Here is a 19,366-nt window from a genome sequence, read left to right as displayed (position 1 = left end):
GAAACTGGCATGGAGGCGGGTTTGGGTGCGGGATGGGGTCGGGACCCCTGATTTCGGGATTTTAATCCCCCACATGCCTCCAATCCCGACTCCACGGCCCAATGAAAATCCTCCCCTTGGAGTCCCTGCCCCTTATGTCAATGGCCAGGTTTGGAATGCGTGGAAGCTCTGCCCCCAACAAGCCATCCAACTAATTTGGATGCAAGGCTGAGACCCAACTTATCTGGTTCCTGGTCTAGTTTCTGGCATTTCCAGTGGGTCTGCCAGAAAAGCCAAAATGTCTTGCATCTAGCATCTGTCAGAGTTCACACTTTGTTACAAATGTAAAGCTATGTTAATAAAAATATGAAAGAAAACCAGTCATTGACCTGGAGCCTGAAATGATAAGCAATTATAACTGTCCTCTGATTGACCTCAGCTTTTTAAATACGTAGTTAGAGTTACTTGGATTTGTATGTTTGGAGCAGTGACGTTAAATACACAGCCTAAGTTAGCAGTTAAAAATCACAATCATGCTCCAAACACAAGACTCTCCATGATCAATTTAAGGGTGATCTTTTAGTTTATTGTTATATATTTACGGACATTCCATAATTTTCACATCAACGTCAGCTTTATATCTAGTCCAATAGTCATACTCATCATACATGAATGCCCTTTATTTCCCATTCATCATTTCCAGGTGGATATTTGGTCTTTTTCAATTTCCATTAGAAACTCTCCTCCTCACCTCAGCCTTAATTGTGCCCTTTTGAGAGAATTTTGCTGTCTAATTTTCCTTAGTGAGAATACGGTATAGTGAAACACATTTTATTTTCATATAGTTAACAATGTTGGATTGTAAAACATTTGTATATATTTGTGAAGTCCATTATCTTCTTTACCATGGATTTGAAGAGACAGTGGAGTTCGAAGTCTAATTCAATAGTTATATATAGAGGACATCCACAAAAACTCATATTCACAATTAGTTTCTTAATACAGGCACTGATGATTTGTAATTATCAACTTTTTTGGTAAAGAAACAGTGAGAGCACAAGATGATTCTGAAGGAGAGCATGAAATCTGGAAAGTTCCAGACATCAAACATCCAGAACAGAACTATGAAGTAACTCAAACACACCATCTTGGAAACTTTCAGAAGGCAACTTAACAAAAGGTAGTGGTGATCCAAGGAGTAAGGACACATCAACCATTGGGGGTGTCAGAGTTAACCGCTTGCCTCAATAAATCTATTAATTGACAACATTGATATTCAGCCAGGCAATTTTATTTTCACAACTCGGTAACAAAAGCTTAATAGAAGGTAAGGAGGTGGTTTTGCGTCCAGCTCTAGTGTTCTGATATGTGGTGATTTTCTGTGTGGATCTAAATTGCTTAATATATATGGATGTAGAAAATGGTTTGCCTGGTACCAATTAATTTGATAAAGCACAACGTGTATTCAAAATTGGTTCTTTTTTTTTAACATCATACACTGATTAAACCTAAATGCATCAGATATGATGCCCTATAGTTTGACTTACAGTATATTCATATTTGGCAAAAATGCAGCACATTTATAAGCAAATATCCCTTAACACAGTGGGAGGTATTAAATCTGCTTCAAATGTTTTGCACCCTCTGGACAAGGAAAACAGCAGTCAGAATCATTCAGACAAAATACATCCCCAGTAATGGCCTCAGTTGGCATTTTATTTATCTATTATTTGATTAAATATTACAAACAGAATGCAGAGTAATGGTCAATTCCATAATTTCTGAATTACTGCCAATAGTAACATACCACAATCAGTTCTATTACCACACACAGAACAATCCAGACATTTATTTTTTTCCTCCTCAGCAAATAATTGGCTTGCTTTGCAATGGCTCTAGAAACAAAAGGCAAATAGGATAGAGGTTATCCTTTTCAACTGTCATTTTCAATTGTGAAAACAGTCAGCAGTCAATATTGTTTACCTTGCCTTTTTTAGTAGCTCTCAAATGTAAAACAGTTAGTCAATATTGCTCATCTCTGCCTCCTCTTTGGGATTACCATAAATATCTAATGCCCAAGAGTGGATTTCAGGCTGCTAATACTTCCATTTGCTATAAACCAGAGATATTAGGCCAGAATTTACTGTAAAAATAACCATGAGGCTAACAGCACTCACCATTATTTATGTACAAATTGGACACCAATTTCAGGCGAGCGCAGATGCGCAGTTAAACATGGAGATCCGTAAGTTGCCGTCCAAGATGTGCTGCTGCACCGTAAGCTGTGCAAAAGCGGCATCTCGCTATCTGGCTCCACATTCAAATATATTGAACAGTGTGAAGTTCCTGTACTGACGTCGTAGCTATGGGCTAAACTCACCACAGAAAGTTAGGGCTTGTTCATTTCAGTCTAAGTGCCCTTTTAACAGAGTGGTAAGTCTTAATTACTGCCAAACAACCTCTCTGGCACTGCAAATTAACTTTTACAAGTGTGGAGTCTCATTATTCCTTCAGCTTTTAAATGTTGTTGGAGATTTAAAAAAAATTAAATTACACTTACAAAAAAAATGTATGTCTGTTTCTCCCTCGCTCTTAAGGCAATCTTTCTTTCCCTCTCTTTTTCTTTCTGCACCCGATTTGACATTGAATCCACTATTCTAACTCACATTTCCTGATTCAGATTCTTCACTGTTCATTAACAATTTTTCAATCTGATTGGTTAAGGAGAGACACAGGCCGCGATTTTGCCGGTGCTCAGAGGGCGGGTTTGGAGTAAAAATCCGAATGATTGATGGCGGGTTGCAAACCCACCGCCATTCCACCTCCACGCAACTTTGCAAAGTGTCAGGTCTGCGAGTCCCGATCAGACCCAACACCAAACGGTGGGAGAGGCACTTAAGGCAGTTAACAGTTTGTTAACTGCCTACGTAATGCCTTTTTAACAGGCTCTTCTCAATTTAGAATCGGAGGAAGACCAGCCGTGGCAGCAGCAGAACCGGGCACAACAGCAGCAGCAACAACAGGAGCACCAACCTTCTCCTCAGCCACCTGATGCTGCACAGGGCATCAGCGCAGGGCTGCACCGCGCTACAGGAGATACCCCCAACACAGGGTTTACAGGCCGAGGATGAGTTTCCTCAACATGAGTGAGAAGCAGTGCCAAAGAAAGGCTGAGACTTTCACAAGAGGTAGTCGCTGACTTCTGCACAATGCTGCACCAACACCTGGAGCTCAGAGGAGCGGGTGGACACTCCTTACCAGTGGCTGTCAAAGTCACCACCGCACTCAACTTCTTTGCTTCAGGGTCCTTCCAGGGATCATCAGCAGCATCTCCCAGTCAGCTGCACACAACTTGCATCACGCAGATTACCGATGCCCTCTTTGCAAAAGCGCACAACTACATCCACTTCTCCACGGATGAAGCAAATGTAACTGCGCATGCGGTTGACTTTGCAAATATGGCAGGCTTCCCAGGGTGCAGGACATCATAGACTGCACACATGTGGCCATTAGGGCACCCCATCACAACCCATCTGTATTTGTCAATCGCAAGGGCTTCCACTCCCTTAATGTCCAGCTGGTGTGTAACCACAGGAAGAACATTATGCATGTTTGCGCCAAGTTCCCTGGCAGTTGCCATGACTCGTCCATCCTGCGCCAGTCTACCGTGCCTCAGCCCTTCAATCTGCTGTAGTGTATGTAACCGTTCTACCTTTAAGAGAACTACTGTATGTAACCGTCCACCTTTAAGAGAACTATTTTAGGTGTTGCACTACTTTATCTTGGCTGCTGTATACTGTAATACCGGGAGTGACCACACCGGTATATAAGTGCTGTGTAAGGATTTATTGGGCAGATTCGCCCTGACCTTCGAATAGTAAAGTCCTGTTAAAGTTACTCTTGTAGTCTGTGTATTAATTCACCATATAACCCACAGACTTTACAGTGGCGACGAGTTCGATCTTACCCTGCGGCAGCGACACACCCGAAGCAGTTAACGAGCGTCGAGAAGAGGCACCCGCCCTCGTCGTTCTGCTGAGAGAAGACTCGAGTCTGCGGAGCAAGGAAGAAGGAAGGATTCAGACACGAAGCCTTCCATCAGCAACAGGCTGTTATTGTCCCTTCTGCCACGGTGGTGAGTGAGCCGATCAGCCAAGAGAAGCAAGTCGGCCACGTTGACTGTGAGTAGGGGGAAAATAAAAAGAAACAGAGGATAAGGGCGGTGAACTCGACCACGGTCGGGGGAAAGGAGCCGGACAGAAGTCGGGCCCAGAGGCGCTGAGACTGGGGCAGCGTAGGGCACGGAAGCCACGGTACAAGCGGGAACGCAGCCGGTGTGAGAGACCGGGATACAAGCAGGAACGCAGCCGGTGTGAGAGACCGGGCTACAAGCGGGCTGGGAGACGCAACAGCGTCGTGAGACAGCTCGACCGCGACCGGCCGGGCAGCTACCGAGGCCGCGAGGCGCTGCAACCAGGATCGTAAGGCGCGGGAAGAAATAAAAATAAGAAACCGCGGAGAACTCAGCCGCAGCCGGGGGAGGAAAGGACCGGACTGCAAGAGGGCTGGGAGGCGCGATTGGAAGCCGCTGAGGGAGAGACAGAGCCTGAGCGAGCGGGAGAGACAGAGCCGAGCGAGGGAGACCGAGGAGATTCAGCCAGCGGCTGGAACTGTTCGCCGTCAACGGGTTGTCCCCAGCGCCGGTTGCCCTGCCGAGAAAAGGGAACAAGGAACGCACTGAAGCCAGCGCGCAGGCTGCGAACTCCGAAAGCCAGCGGTCGTCGCCCGAAGGAAAGCTTACCCCTCCAGCCAGGGGAAGAAACGTGGGAAGCCGCCAGTAGGCGGGGAAGAAGACAGAAGTGGGAAACCGCCATTTTGAAAGTGGGCGGGGAAGAAGACAAGCGCGGGAAACCGCCATTTTTGGAAAAAAAAAAGTAACGAACAAATTCGTTGTGGTTTCTCAAAAAGATAGTGAAGATGCCTAAGCATGGTAACATCAACAACTTCGATTCCGAGGTGGAAGATTGGGCCACGTACGTAGAACGCATCGAGATATATTGTGAGGCCAATAAAATAGCAGATGATGATAAAGCTCTCACCTTATTAAACGCAATGGAGGCGAAGACATATGGGCTATTGAAGCATCTTCTATCACCAGCTAAACCGGCGGATCAGACTTTCGCTGATATTGTTGCTGTCCTGAAGGATCATTTGAACCCCACACCACTGATGTTGGCGGAACGATTCAAATTTTATGCGAGAACGCAACGGAAAGAGGAAAGCAACGCGGAATACTTGGTCGAACTGCGTAGACTAGCGAAATACTGCCAGTTTGGGGAAAATCTGACAGAGGCATTGAGAGACAAGTTCGTGTGCGGGTTGTCGAAGGAAGGAACACAAAAGCGACTGCTCGAAGAGAACGATCTTACACTTGACAAGGCTGTCCTTATTGCAGCATCACACGAAGCAGCCGCGAGAGGCACTGCGGAAATGCAGCTGAAGGCAGCGGTACTCAGCGTGGATCAAATGACTTCGGGTACAACAAAATGTTATCGTTGTGGGAAGACAACACATGACCAGAACCAATGCTGGTTTAAAAACCAGGAATGTAGAAAATGTGGCAAGCTTGGTCACATAGCTAAAGTATGCCAGTCAGGAAAGAAGACCAACAACAGAAAAAAGTCACCGCAGGAAAAGTACAGCAAGGTACACAAGGTGGCTGAGAAGAGTTCAGATGAACAGAATTCGGATTCAGACCCAAACGGCCAGGAACTGGGTAGTCTGAGAATTCACAATGTGAGTAAGGAAGCTGACCTACAAACTATCTGGGTCACACTAAAAGTAGCCGGAGTCCAAGTGAAAATGGAATTGGACACAGGATCAGCCCTATATCGAAGGGATTACAACCGGCTATTCTCACATATACCCTTGAGAGATACCAAGATCGTATTGCAGACATACACGGGGCATAAAGTATACCCCATGGGAAAGATACAAGTCAAGGTGAGGGACAGGGGCAAAGAACACCAAGGAATGGACTTATATGTACTACCTGAGGGAGGTCCACCACTTCTGGGACGGGAGTGGATCAGGGAAATAAACATGGAATGGCACTACCTAAAAGCAATAACGAGTGAGAACTCGGTGAAGACAATCAGCTCAGACTCTGAAACGGATGACGACAGGACCAGCCCAGGTGCGAAAGACAAGTCTAAAATGGACTTGCTGACTAAGGTTGGAAAAACAAAGGAGTGCATAAATACTAATGCTTCAAAGGAGAACAAAGTTTCAGAACAGAATTCCACTGAACAACAACAACATAGTTTGGCAGAGAATTCTGAGTCTGTCCAGTTTACAGACATGCACAAGTCTGAGGAACACCGGGCTCGAATTCAACTCCATTTCAAATTACAACAGCAATTAGAACAATTGAGTTGCCGTCTCGAGCAAGAGATAAAAGCAATGAAAACGTTCTTTGACACAGAGTGGGAGAATCTGGAAAGACAACAGAAACAGCTGAGGGAGAAAAGGGAGCAGGAGCACACAAACCGTCTGCGCAAGGAGGCCAAACGAATCAAAGCTGATTCGGTTTCTGAAGGTGCGTGCTCTAATCTGGTGGAGCAAGAGGTTCAGCAACTGAAGGCGCTTGTTAGCAGATTGCAGGCAGAAAAGGCTGAGTTGGTCGCCATGAATTCCGAGCTCCTACTGAAGTTGGGTGCAGCATCACCGGACGATTCATTTGTGGAAATTCGAATGGTGGAGGCTGCGGATGATGGCGAAGTAGAAACAGCAAAGGAGCCCCAGGGCAAGGTTATAAACAGCCCTGCAGCTACTGGGAAACGGATGAGGTCAGAAGAGTCAACGGTCAGCCAACTCCTTCATATGCTGAGGGACAAGACTCTGAAATGGGAACAATTTGGACATGAGTCTAAATCTTCAAAGGAGAGGGATTTGGAGCTCCCAAAAGTTATTGGAATAGCTGAGGTTGCAACACAGACTGAGAAGATGGCAGCAGAGCAAACCTTGGATGCCAAAAGTACGCTGATTCACGTCAATGTTGAACAACAGAATGCTGAAACAGCTGCTCCAGTAGAGGGATTGAATAATACAATCAATCAATCTCCCAATGAAGTTGAAGTATTGAAATCACGAATGAGGTAATTAGTAAAAGACTTGCAGGAAGCCCAGAAAAAGCTGGATGAAACTGAATGCATGAAGAAGTCTCTTCAGGAAAGATGTCTGGATTTGGAACAAAAGCTGGCTAACGTCCAGCTGGGTATGGAGGAAATAGAAGACCCTCTCGCTGGCCTAGCTCAGGACGACACCGAATATTACCATGACCTGTTGGACGACACCGAATATTACGATGACCTGCTCTGCCCAGCTTGTGATGAAAACTCCCAAAGTGCAGAAACCATGAAGAATCACCTAAAGTCTAAGGAACATCGGGAGATGGTGGCGCTACTACGGAAAAAGGAGGACGAGAAGGAGGAATGGTGCATGCAGCTGGCAGCTGACAGTGGAGCCCAGAGAGTCTCCAAGAAGCAGAAAAGGAAAAGATGAAGCAGAAGATGATGACCATCTGAACCATTATCACCTCTACCAGGTCACGCACGTGGTCTCTCTGTACGGAGCCAAACCAGTTTGGAAGTAGAAAAACTTCCCAAGGTACTCAAGCTTTTAAAAGTCAACAATGCTGGTTCAGAAGTGACGGAAGTTCAAGCTGTTAAGTCCAGTGAAGGACTATTGGATGAGTCACTCCAGCAACGTGAACCGACTACACCGAGACTGAATCTGTGAACTGTTTTCCGCAGAGACTGAACCTGTGAACTGTTTCCCGCAGAGACTGAATCGGTGAACTGTTTCCGCAGAGACTACATCTGTGAACTGTTTTTACATGAAGTTGGATATATGTTATGTTTAATGGGGAATAAGTATGTTGTAAGCTAAAAAGGGAGGATTGTAGTGTATGTAACCATTCTACCTTTAAGAGAACTATTGTATGTAACCGTCCACCTTTAAGAGAACTATTTTAGGTGTTGCACTACTTTATCTTGGCTGCTGTATACTGTAATACCGGGAGTGACCACACCGGTATATAAGTGCTGTGTAAGGATTTATTGGGCAGATTCGCCCTGACCTTCGAATAGTAAAGTCCTGTTAAAGTTACTCTTGTAGTCTGTGTATTAATTCACCATATAACCCACAGACTTTACATCTGCCAACACAACTTTCTGGATGGCTACTTGGAGCCAAGGGTTACCCCCTGAAAAAGTGGCTAATGACACCGATGAGAAGGCCATCAAACGAAGCAGCATAGAGCAAACCATCGGCTTGCTCAAAAAGCAATTCAGATGCCTCGACAGATCTGGTGGAGCCCTGCAGTATGCACCTGCCAGGGTCTCCAGAATCATCGTGGTCTGCTGTGCCCTGCACAACATTGCACAGCAGCGTGGTTTACCACTGCCTGAGGAACAAGTGGCTCAGCGCACAGCCTCCTCGAAAGAGGAGGAGGAGGAGCAGGCAGTAGATGAGGCACGCCTTGCGGGGGCGGATGTGGCAATTCCACCAGCACGCAAGCATATTGCTGGCCGTGAGGCATGGGATGCACTTATCCATGCCACGTTCGTGTAATTTGAAGCTTCAACCACATATGGCTGGCACATGGTAATGAATGTCTGGCCAACCTTCTTAACACACCATACAGCATCTGTACAAAAACTGTGGTTTTCTATCACTCTCACCACCATCATTACAGATGAAAGGCGCCCTGACCCCTCACTGTGCAACTTCTATTGGGAGGCCAGCCAGGGGTGTGTTGGAATAGTCAAGTCTAGAGGTAACAAAGGCATGGACGAGGGTTTCAGCAGCAGATGAGCTGAGGCAAAGGTGGAGATGGGCAATGTTACGGAGGTGGAAATACTGGGTAATTAGAAGGCTATTTGCCCAACTACTGCCCAGCGAATATCCACAAAACCCTCATGCCTGGTAAAAGCAGGCATAAGGTCTTCTGTTACTAGCTTACGGGTTAAAATAAATGTTAAAATGAATAGATATTAGTGTAGATACAGCTTGTAACCCAGAATACTTTAGCAGTTTTGCCACTTTAGCTGTTTTAATTCTGCTCCCTTACACTTTTTGGTATTAAGAGTAAGTCCAATCACATCATTAGAACTCACTGGCTGGGATATTCCTCGGATTTGCTCCCGCTCGCTGGTGTTATGTTTGTCAGAAGTATAGCAGAAACCCCGTTTATGTGTGAATGGGCATTCCACTGCATTTCTGGTGAAGTAACGCCAAGAAAGTGTGAACAGATCCGATGAATTTCCTGGCCAGTGTTCTAATGATATGATTAGAGTTCCTCCTAATACCACTTTTGTGCAAACATTAAGAATCTATGGGGGACAAATTCAATGGAGCCCCCTTTGGGGTGCTAACTTCGCCGGGGTGCTACTTTTAGCGCCCCAAAAAAGTTAGCACCCTGCGCCGTAAATTCAGTGGTAGTGCCCCAAGCAGGAAGCGCTTCACCTCCTTCCTAGGGCGTTACAAGTGAATATAGCGGTGCTACATGCAACCGCACCACGCTCTGCGGCACGCAGTGCCGCGGTACTGCAGGCCTCCCTCCCCTGATTAAAGGGGAGGGGCCTAGCTCTGTGCGCACCGGGGCCCTGCTGGACCACCGGGGAGCGGAGTGCCTGGAAAACAGCTCGGCAATGAAGAGGAGTGTCGGGCTGAGCGATCGCGGCCGGCACCCCGAAAAAAAAAGGGGAAGGGGGCAGGTGCTGTCAGGTGGCCAAAAAAAATGGCCACCTGACACCTGCCCTTTAACTTGCGCCGCCACGCCTGCAAAAACGTCACCCTGACACTGTCGGACATATCGTCCGGCAACAAGTCAGGGGGCACAACCGAAGTTTGCGGCTGGGGTGCGAGCGGGGCCCTGCGCACAGCGATAACATCACCGCCGGTGGTGCAGCACCGTGGGGCGCTACCAGCTACCGCCGCCGCTAACCTCCCGCTGAATTTCGCGGGAGGCATTAGCGGCGCCGTGCCCGGGCGCTAGGGTTCCCCCTATGAGTGCAGATGCCATTATTAATTTATTTAAGATGAAACAAAGCAAGCAGCAACATGAAATCCAAACAGGGCAAAATAAACATTCCAGAAAGGTGCTGAGCATTGGCCAATAGGAATGCAGAACTGAACAGTGCAACTAACCTTTTAACAGAATTTGAAGCAGAGTCTTGGGGCACCGACTTGCTGCTGTTTATTTATTTCTCCATGGTAACAGGGACCCCAGGGCTCATGAGCACTTCCAAAAAGAATGTATTGCTGCACAGAGGTACAAACCAGAGGGCAAACACTTTTTTTTTAAACTGAAAAAAGCACATTTAAACTGAGCAAAAGGGGTAGGTCATTCAGCTCTTCGAGCCTAGTCTGTCATTCAATTAGATCATGGCTGATCTGTACCACAACTCCATTTACCCGCCTTTATTCCATACCCCTGATACGCTGCCTATATTGAAAATACCTGTAAACTGCAACTGTTTGCAAGGGTTGCTTGAGTTTTAGCGAGAGTGCAACTGGGAATCAACCTGAGATTTGAGGGGAGTGCTACAGCGCCACCAATGGAGAAAATACAGATTTCAGGCATTAACTGTTGGTAAATTACAGCTGGCGTCCTTCTCACGCCCCACCTAATAACCTTGTTGTGCTCCCCAGTTTTGGAACCTCTGCAGTATAGCATGTGTTGACTGGAAGCGTACTTGATGTGGGTGCATCAAAACCATGTTGGCACGATATCTAGAAGTATGATTTGGATTACAGTTGTTAAACGATGATGGACGTATTGGCCCAGAAATTTGGGTCGGAGGCTTCCCGCGGGTACAAGCCTCCGACCTGCACTTACCTAGCGCGCCGGCTGTTGAGCTGTGGGCCCGCGTGGGATTCCGATCCTGGGCCTCCTCCAACTGCTGGCGCGCAGTGCTTGCGTATCCCAGGGGCGCAGTTAGTTCGAAGCGTCCCCTGGGATCACGTGGGTCATGGGGAGCCAATGGTAGCAGGGAAATGCCCATTCATAAAATTGACAGGAAGAGCTGTCAAAACCATAAATACTATAAGCCCCAAAACATCACTAAAACTTCAAATAATTTTTTTTTTAAATCACAATTTTTAAAATAACTATAAATTATATAAAATAGCTATTTTAAACAATAATTTAAATTTTTGAAAAAATTAATTACATCTAATGGGGCTAAAAATAAACTTACCTTTCTTTAAAGTATTTAAAAATAATAAACCTGTGGAAAAAATGTTTTAATTTTAATTAATTCACCACTTACCTTGTTAAAAGCAAGCCTTGCGACTGCTTTTTACATGTGTAACTCCTGGCGACTTACCCTCCCGGAAAAACCTGGGAAAAAAACGTAAGTGCAATGCGCACGCGCTGCCTCTGCGGCGCATGCGTTCCACCTCTGAACCCCTTCTTTCAAGGGAACGGAAGTTCCGGTTTCCCACGCATGCACAGTGCATGCACGAAACCGGCACTTTCGTTGGGCCTACGCGTGAGTGCTCAGCGCGTACTCACACGTGGGGACCCGAATTTCTGGGCCATTATGTACATCTCCCCAAAATACATTTTGTTCCCTGAACCATGGTGCAACAGTGAGCAAGTGACTTGGGCCCTGCCAATGTCTTTGTGATTAACTGCTAGGTAATATAAGAGTTAGGTAGGTGTCCCTCACCTCTCCAAACGTTAGCTTCCTTCTTGTGAGAAAACACATGGCTTCTGCTTCATAATGCCATCTAACAGTACCACAGAGACTAGGATCTTGTCATGTGGGAAAATCACAGGTACAAACAGCATGTTAAACATTTTGTGTCAATATGCATTCAATGCAATATACTACTTCAATAGAAAATAAAGGAAAATAACAACACTAAACTGCAAATTACTGTAAAAATTTGAATCTAAGAAAGAAAGTGTTGACGTGAGAGAGTTATAAGGATGGATTACTAGACCTTTAATTGGCCTTCCAGGCCTCCTAAAGATTTATTATAAAGCATGTCCTTAGTACCTATCAAATAAATCAAAATTAGGTCACGATTAATTAGTACTTTTGAAATACCTATCAAATATACTCATATCTCAATGCATTTTGGCTATTAATCCAACTGCAAATTTTAGGTGAAAGGTTTGTATGTACAAATCTGACCTCCATGAAAATGGTATGTGTGGCATAAATATAATTTCTACAGACTGGTCCTGCCAAAAGAAAGTAGGAGCAGTTTTACAGCCCTCAGTTTTACAGTCATTGTACAGTACCCTATTGTTTTCAATGTACATAATTACCCAGATAGCTGCCTCTGCTACTCCCCACTTAGAATTATACAATCATACAGCACAAAAGGAGGCCATCCAGCCCATCGTGCCTGTCCCGGCTCTTTGAAAGAGCTATCCAATTAGTCCCACTCCCCTGCTCTTTCCTTATAGCCCTGCAAATTTCTCCTTTTCAAGTATATATCCAATTCCCTTTTGAAAGCTACTGTTGAATCTGCTTCCACCACCTTGTCAGGCAGTGCACTCCAGATCACAACAATTTGCTGCATAAAAAAAATTCTCATTACCCCCCTGGATTTTTTTAACCAATTATCCTAAACCTGTGTCCCATTTAAACACCCCCATTAAATCTCCCCTTAACCTTCTCTGCTCTAAGGAGAACAATCCCAGCTTCTGTTTTCTCTCCACATGAGAGAAGTCCCTGGTATCATTCTGATAAATTTCCTCTGCACCCTCTCAGAGGTCTTGACATCTTCCCTAAAGTGCGGTGCCCAGAATTGGACACAATACACCAACTGAAGCCTATTCTATGCCTCTATTTATAAAGCCAAAAATCCATGTGCTTGTTTAACAGCTTTATCAACATGTCCTGCTACCTTCAAACATTTGTGTATGTGAACCCCCAGGTCTCTGTTCCTGCACCCCCTTTAAATTTGTACCATTTCGTTTATATTGCCCCTCCTCATTGTTGCTTCCAAAATATATCACCTAACACTTCTCTACATTAGATTTAATTTGCCATGTGTCTGCTCATTTTACCAGTCTGTCTGTGCCCTCCTGAATTCTGCTACTATCCTCCTCACTGTTTACTATATTTCCAAGCTTTATAAGAACATAAGAACATAAGAAATAGGAGCAGGAGCAGGCCAATCGGCCCCTCGAGCCTGCTCCGCCATTCAATAAGGTCATGGCTGATCTGATCCTAACCGCCAATCTACTATCACAGAACCATCTCCTGAATCTAACAGAATTAGACGCACGAAATAGGAGCAGGATCAGGCTCCACGGCCCCTGGGCCCGCTCCGCTACCCACAGGGCCATGTCCGATCCGAACCGAGACTCATGTCCAAATTCCTGCCCGCTCCCCATAACCCTTAATTCCCTTTACTTCTAGGAAACTGTTTATTTCTGTTTTAAATTTATGTAATGATGTAGCTTCGACAGCTTTTTGGGGCAGCATATTCCATGGACCTACCACCCTCTGAGTGAAGTAGTTCCTCCTCATCTCAGTTTTGAAAGAGCAGCCCCTTATTCTAAGACTATGCCCCCTAGTTCTAGTTTCACCCATCATCGGGAACATCCTCCCCGCATCCACCCGATCCAACCCCTTCACAATCTTATATGTTTCAATAAGATCGCCTCTCATTCTTCTGAACTCCAATGAGTAGAGTCCCAATCTACTCAACCTCTCCTCATATGTCCATCCCCTCATCCCCGGGATTAGCCGAGTGAACCTTCTTTGTACTGACTCGAGAGCAAGTATGTCCTTTCTTAAGTATGGACACCAAAACTGTACGCAGTATTCCAGGTGCGGTCTCACCAATACCTTGTACAACTGAAGCAATACCTCCCTATTTTTATATTCTATCCCCCTAGCAATGAAAGCCAACATTCCATTGGCCTTCTTAATCACTTGCTGCACCTGCATACTAACCTTTTGAGTTTCGTGCACCAGGACCCCCAGATCCCTTTGTACTTCAGTACTTTCCAGTTTCTTGCCATTAAGATAATAACTTGCTCTATGATTTTTCCTGCCAAAGTGCATAACCTCACACTTTCCAGTATTGTATTCCATCTGCCAAATCTCTGCCCACTTACTTAGCCTGTCTATGTCCCCTTGCAGGTTTTTTTTGTCCTCCTCACTCACTACTTTCCCTCCCATCTTAGTATCATCTGCAAACTTTGATATGTTACACTCGGTCCCCTCCTCCAAATCGTTAATATAGATTGTAAAGAGTTGGGGACCCAGCACTGACCCCTGCGGAACACCACTAGTTACTGATTGCCAGTCTGAGAATGAACCATTTATCCCAACTCTCTGCCTTCTGTTAGATAGCCAATCCTCTATCCATGCCAGGATATTACCCCCAATCCCGTGATTTTTTATCTTAAGCAATAATCTTTTGTGTGGCACCTTGTCAAATGCCTTTTGGAAGTCTAAATACACTATGTCCACTGGTTCCCCTTTATCCACCCTATATGTTACTTCCTCAAAGAACTCCAGCAAATTTGTCAAACATGACTTCCCCTTCATAAAACCATGCTGACTTTGTCCTATTAAATTATGATTATCCAAATGTCCTGTTACTGTCTCCTTAATAATGGACTCCAAAATTTTACCTACCACAGATGTTAGGCTAACCGGTCTATAGTTTCCAGCCTTCTGTCGACTGCCCTTTTTAAATAAGGGTGTTACATTAGCAGTTTTCCAGTCTGCCGGGACCTTTGCTGAGTCCAGGGAGTTTTGGAAAATTATTACTAATGCATCCACAATCCCTACTGCCACTTCCCTCAAGACCCTAGGATGTAAGCCATCAGGTCCAGGTGATTTATCCGCCTTGAGTCCCATTATTTTACCGAGTACCACTTCCTTTATGTCACCTGCAAACTTAGAAATTATGCCCCTATACCCAAGTCCAGGTCATTAATATATATCAAAAAGAGCAGTGGTCCTAATGACAACTCCTGGGGGACACCACTGTATAACCTCCCTCCAATCTGATAAACAACCGTTCACCGCTACTTTCTACTTTCTGTTCCTTATCCAATTTCAACAACAACAACAACAACTTGCATTTTTACTTTAAAGTCGTAAAATGTCCCAAGGTGCTTCACAGGAGCATTATCAAACAAAATTTGACACTGAGCCACATAAGAAGATATGAGGACAGGTCAAAGAGATAGGTTTTTGCTGGTCACTGGTTTATGGTTTTAATTTTTCTCCACCGCTTTGATCTACGGTGACCTCCAACTTGCGTCAATTTAGCCATCATCTTTCTGCATCACTACCAACTCTCATTCCTACAGCAACAACCTCCATCCTCGAACTCTCTGCCCTTCAAATAGCTTCTGGACTTCACTCGCCTGCTACACCTATCTCTGAATTTGGACAGCGGTTCGTCGATGCTCCGTACCAGCCCCATCCTGCTTACGTTGGCTTGTCCCTCCATGGGACCTCTGACTTTGACCCTGGTCTCCCTACTATTGTCCCCAACCTATTCCCTGCTACTAGGAAATATGTATTCCATTAATTATTACATTTAAACAGGCCTATGTAACCTGAGCTTATCCTGTGTCCATTCACGTGCGCACTTTGGCTGCCGCTCCAGACCCGAGCCATTCAACTTTTTTCCCCTATTTTCATTTTCTCTCTATCCCTCCCTGACCGCACTCTCCTGTCATCATGCCTCCTTTCATCTCTCCTCTCTCGGATACACTGCCCTCACAAATCCTTACCCCAATCCTTCATTACTCTTCGACCTTCTGACTCTCCTGCCGCTATCCCAGGCTTGACTCCCTCTTAGATAAGCCCACAGCTTCCCTCTGTGACTCTCTTGGCATCCTACGAAGGGCGCATCGAGTCACTCATTGCTGCCGCCTTACAAGCAGAAACCCCAACTGTTCCATCCTACTCTCTCGCCGACCGTCCCGCCCAGCATGCCCACTGGGGGCAAATCTCCTCCCCATCCAACTCATCCCCCCCCAGTGCTGACCCTGTGGACGCTGGCAGTGGGGCAGCCATCACCGTCCCTCTCCGCATCTCCCTACAGAATGTCCGTTCACTTGTGAACAAGTCCCTTGCCATCCATGAGCTTATCGTGGATGACTGCATCGATATCGTGGCCCTGACGGAAACTTGGTTGAGGGGTGATGACACCTTACCCTTAAATGAAGCCTCCCCACCTGGCTATACCTTCCACCACTTGCCCCGCTCAGACCGCCGTGGTGGTGGTGTGGCTCTCATCACCAAATCACATCTTGGTCTGTCCCCCTATTCCTCCGGCAGATTCTCCTCCTTTGAGCATCTCACCTTATTCCACCACTCTCACCTCTCATTTAAAATTCTTGTTCTCTGCCGCCCACCTAAGTACCATAAAAATGTTATTCCTGAGATATCTTCACTGTTCTCCTCCCTCAGCCTCTGCACCAAACGACTTCTCATCCTCAGTGATTTCAACCTCCATCTCAATTCATCATGCTCTCTCTCCTCAGTTCACTAGCCTCCTGTCCTTCCTTAACCTCTCCCTCCATGTAAACTCCCCAACCCATATTCACGGCCACCCCCTCGACCTTGCCATCTCTCGTGGCCTTGCTACTCCCATCGTGTCAATTGCAGATAAGGCCATCTCTGGCCATTTCCTCGTATCACTCTCCACCCACATCCGCCTTCCACCCACCTCTCCCAACCCTACTTCCTTCTGTGTCCGCCCCTGGAAAAAACTCTCCCCCAACTCTCTTACAACTGCACTTATGAAATCTCAATTTCCAGCCTCTGGCCCTCCATTCACCATGACATTTCTGGAGCTACCGATTAGCTCAACCACACCCTCACCACTATCTTTGATGCCCTAATCCCTACTAAAATAATTACCCTCTCTCACCCTGGCCATTCCCCCTGGTATGGCCCTCATCTTCGCTCCCTTAAGTCCAAGAGACGCAGACTTGAACGGATATGGTGGACAACTGGTTTAGCCATTCACCACCAGATCTGGCTGGACCACATAAAGCACAATCGGGCCCTGCTCTCGTCTGCCAAAATTGCTCACTATTCCAGAATCATTCCGGAATGCAAAGATAAACCCTGGCTCCTATTCTCTACTGCTAACTGTCTTCTTAAACCCCTCTCCCCTGTCTCCTCCGCCCTCAACTCCGATAACAAGTGTGAGGAGCTCATGGACTTCTTTGTCTCTAAGATTGAGACCATCCGTTCAGCTGCTTCTGCCACTTCCCCTCCTTTACCTAGCCCACCGGGCCAAACTTCCTCTAAGGTTCCCCCCTGCCCTAGCCCTCAACTCACATCTTTATCCAGTTTCTCTCCGATCTCCCCTCATGATCTCTCTGCGCTCATCTTTTCTATGAGACCCACCTCCTGCTCCCTCGACCCTGTTCCCACCAAACTGCTGACCACCCAACTTCCTTTTCTGGCACCCATGTTAGCTGATATTGTTAATGGTTCTCTCTCTTCAGGTACTGCCCCCCTCTCCCTCAAATCTGCCGTCATCACCCCTCTCCTCAAAAAAACAAACCTTGATCCCGCCGTCCTTGCAAACTACTGCCTCACCTCTAACTTCCATTTCCTCTCCAAAGTCCTTGAACATGTTGTCGCCTCCCAAATCCGTGCCCATCTTTCCCACAATTCCATGTGTGAATCCCTCCAATCAGGTAAATGCCCTTGCCACAGTACCGAAACGGCTCTCATCAAAGTCACAAATGACATCCTTTGTGACTGTGACAAAGGTAAACTATTCCTCCTCGTCCTTCTTGACTTGTCTGCAGCCTTTGACACGGTTGACCACTCCATCCTTCTCCAATGCCTCTCCACCGTCATCCAGCTGGGTGGGACTGCACTCGCCTGGTTCCATTCTTATCTATCTAATCGTAACCAGAGAATCACCTGCAACGACTTCTCTTCCCGCTCCCGCATCATTACCTCTGGTGTCCCCCAAGGATTTATCCTTGGACCCCTCCTATTTCTCATCTACATGTTGTCCCTTGGTGGCATCATCCGAAAACACAGCATCAGTTTCCACATGTATGCTGATGACACCCAGCTCTACCTCACTGCCTCTTCTCTTGACCCCTCCACGGTGTCTAAATTATCAGACTGTTTGTCCGATATACAGTTCTGGATGAGCAAAAATGTTCTCTAATTAAATATTGGGAAGACCGAAGCCATTGTTTTCAGTTCCCGCCACAAACTCCGTTCCCTAGCCACTGACTCCATCCCTCTCCCTAACATCTGTCTGAGGCTGAACCACACTGTTCGCAACCTTGGTGTCATATTTGACCCTGAAATGAGCTTCCGACCACATATCCACAGCATAACAAAGACCGCCTACTTTCACCTCCATAACATTGCCCGTCTCCGCCCTTGCCTCAGCTCATCCGCTTTGTTACCTCTAAACTTGACTATTCCGATGCACTGCTGGCTGGCCTCCCACATTCCACCCTACGTAAACTTGAGGTCATCCAAAACTCAGCTGCCCATGTCCTAACCTGCACCAAGTCCCGTTCACCCATCACCCCTGTGCTCGCTGACCTACATTGGCTCCCGGTTAAGCAGCACCTCGATTTCAAGATTCTCATCCTTATTTTCAAATCCCTCCATGGTCTCGCCCCTTCCTATCGCTGTAATCCCTTCAGCCCCACAACCAACCCCGCCCCCCCCCCCCCCCCCAAGAGATATCTGCGCTCCTCTAATTCTGCCCTCTTGAGCATCCCTGATTATAATCGCTCAACCTTTGGTGGCTATGCCTTCTGTGTAGGCCCTAAGCTCTGGAATTCCCTGCCTAAACCTGTCCACCTCGCTACCTCTCTTTCCTCCTTTAAGACGCTCCTTAAAACCTACCTCTTTGACCAAGCTTTTGGTCACCTGCCCTAATTTATCCTTATGTGGATCGGTGTCAAATTTGTTGTCTTACAATACTCCTGTGCAGCGCCTTGGGACGTTTTACTCCGTTAAAGGTGCTATATAAATACAAGTTGTTGTTGTTGTTTTAAGGAGTGTCTTAAATGAGGAGAGAGGGGCAGAAAGGTTTAGGGAGGGAATGATGCACAAGAGGCCAGATTTGGAGGTGCGTAGAGATCTCAGTGGTTGTAGGGCTGGAGGAGGTTACAGAGTTAGGGAGGGGCGAGGTCATGGAGGGATTTGAAAACAAGGATGAGAATTTGAAAATCCAGGCATTACCGGAGCAGGAGCGAATGTAGGTCAATCAGCGTGCACAGGGGTGATGGGTGAACAGGACTTGATGCCCTTTTAATTGTATGGGCTTCAATCTTGCTAACAAGTCTATTTTGTTGCACTTTATCAAACACCTTCCGAAAGTCCATATA

General features: G+C 46.3%; 1 long non-coding RNA gene across 2 annotated transcripts in view; it reads right to left on the bottom strand.

Moving 5' to 3' along the window:
* Positions 1–1,204: 1,204 nt before the first annotated feature.
* LOC147122119 (uncharacterized) overlaps positions 1,205–19,366 on the bottom strand; it is a 30,934-nt gene continuing 12,772 nt past the window's right edge. The window contains exons 3-4 of one of the 2 annotated variants that reach the window (XR_015075422.1): positions 11,718–11,803; positions 1,205–1,874 (exon numbers count right to left, since the gene is read on the bottom strand). This is a non-coding gene — a long non-coding RNA (uncharacterized LOC147122119). Of the gene's footprint in view, positions 1,875–10,197; positions 10,306–11,717; positions 11,804–19,366 lie in introns of those variants that run through there. The other variant, XR_015075423.1, reaches the window with a different exon arrangement.

The sequence above is a fragment of the Somniosus microcephalus genome, chromosome 3 (genome assembly GCF_052327205.1).
Source record: "Somniosus microcephalus isolate GS21.2 chromosome 3, FLI_Smic_1.0, whole genome shotgun sequence".
Taxonomy (NCBI): Eukaryota; Metazoa; Chordata; class Chondrichthyes; order Squaliformes; family Somniosidae; genus Somniosus; species Somniosus microcephalus.
Note: the sequence above shows the minus strand (reverse complement) of the source record. Positions and strands in the feature narration are given on the sequence as shown.